Here is a 2,236-nt window from a genome sequence, read left to right on the forward strand (position 1 = left end):
TGATAGTTCAGAACCGAAACAAATTCAAAATTTAAATAAAAGCAAACAATAAAAGCTTTCAACTATTAAAACTAAAATGTTCGGAGTGAACCAGATATTGCATAGGTAATTATGGTGGAGAAACCACACCTTTATAAAATTCTTAAATACTATAAGATGAATAAAACAACAGTAAAAATAAATAATTAAATACCTTTTGTAATTAATAAAATGTCAAACTAATTTATTTGAGGACAAGACTTTTTGTGACTACGGGCTAAGTTGAAATACTAATTTAGATGTTGCGTGTATATTTTACTAAAACTAAAATAATAACGAAAGAACGAAAACAGAAAACAAAACAAATTAAAAAAAAGGGGCAAAGCCCCCCCTCTCCCTGGGTCGAATGGCCCATCTGGCCATCTAGGCCACCAAGAGGCCCACCCCATCCCACCTTAACCTCCCGAAACCCTAACCCCCTCCCACTCGCCCACCGACACCTACACTCCCCCACCATCAAAATATCCCCCCTCTCCCCCGATTGGATCGGGATCGAGGGGAACCGCTCGCTGCGACGCCGCACCGCCATCGCCGTCGCCGTTCACCGGAGGAGCTCCTCCGCCTCGACTTCCCCTACTCCTCCCCGACCCTAACGTCGCCGACGCTGTCAACGCACGCCACTGCGCCTCGTCATCACGTCGCCGTCGTCTTCGACCTCCTCCCCGAGCATGCTGCCTTGTCCCCTACGAACCCCTATGAGCTCCACCGCACGTCCCCTCCCTTCTCCTCTGATCCGCGTCGCCGTCGTCCTCGACCACCACCTCGACCCCCACTGCCCTTTTTCCCTACCGGCTCTGTGAGCTCCCTCCCTTTCCCTCTCTGTCCCGCGCGGCCATCACCGCGTCCGGGCCGCGCTCACCGCGCCCGGCCGCGTCCCGCAGCTTCATGCCGGCGCGCCGCCCGTGTTGTGCTCGCAGCCACCATGACCCCACGCGCCCACTCAGTGGTGGCCTCTGTCACTCTCGCCGCAGCCCTCCCTGCTCGCCCGGGCTCCGTCCCGCATCAGCTGGCGCCTCCGGTTGCGCCTGGCCACCATCGACGGCCCCTGCTGTGCTGCTGCTACCCTACTCCGCCTACGCCGCCGGCCACATCCCCTCCGCCCTGCCGCCCTGTTCCGGCCAGCGCCCGTGCGGCCCCTGGCCGCCGGAGCTCCCGCCCGGCTCCCCCGTCGCTCGGGCAGGCTGTGGCCTCGGGCACGGGCACCGCTCCAGTAACCACCAGCCCACGCGCCCGTTAGCGCCAACGCCCATTAAGACCCCCCTGTGACAATGACAGATGGGGCCCATGCCCCAAAACGTTAAAAAAGAGAGGAATCAAATAAAATAAATAAAAATAATATAATCAATTAATATAATTAATTAACTTAATTAATCATGTTAATTAATCTAATTAAGCCTAATTAATTAACCTAACCACATTAATTAAATTAACTAATCCTGTTTAGTTAACTAGGTCAATGACCAGCGGGACCCACACGTCAGTTGACCAGTCAACACGTCAGTTGACCAGTCAACACCTCTGTTGACTGCTGATGTCATGCTGACGTCAGCAAACACTGTGCTGGATAATGTTGTCTTAAAATAATTAAATAAATCCTAAAAATGATTTAAATCTTTTAAAATTAATATAAAATAAACCGTAGCTCAGATGAAAATACTTTCTATATGAAAGTTGCTCGGAACGACGAGACGAATCCGGATATGCAGCCCGTTCGTCCGCAACACATCCCTAGCATAGCAAACACGCAACTTTTCCCCTCCGGTTCATCTGTCCGAAAACGCGAAGCACCGGGAATACTTTTCCGGATGTTTCCCTCCTTTGCCGGTATCACCTAGTACTGCGTTAGCGCACACCTAGCACCGCTGTTTGCTTTGTCATGCATCTGTTTGTAATGTATTTACTGTTTCTTCCCCCTCTTCTTCTCCGGTAGACCCCGAGACCGACGCCGCTGCTACCCAGTACGACTACGGTGTTGACGACCCCTCCTTGTCAGAGCAACCAGGCAAGCCCCCCCCCCCCTTGATCACCAGATATCACCTATTCTTCTCTATACTTCTTGCATTAGAGCAGTGTAGCATGTTACTGCTTTCCGTTAATCCTATCCTGATGCATAGCCTGTCCTTGCTACTACTATTGTTACCTTTACCTGCAATCCTACCTGCTTAGTATAGGATGCTAGTATTCCATCAGTGGCCCT

Source organism: Triticum dicoccoides, chromosome 6B (assembly GCF_002162155.2).
Source record: "Triticum dicoccoides isolate Atlit2015 ecotype Zavitan chromosome 6B, WEW_v2.0, whole genome shotgun sequence".
Taxonomy (NCBI): domain Eukaryota; kingdom Viridiplantae; phylum Streptophyta; class Magnoliopsida; order Poales; family Poaceae; genus Triticum; species Triticum dicoccoides.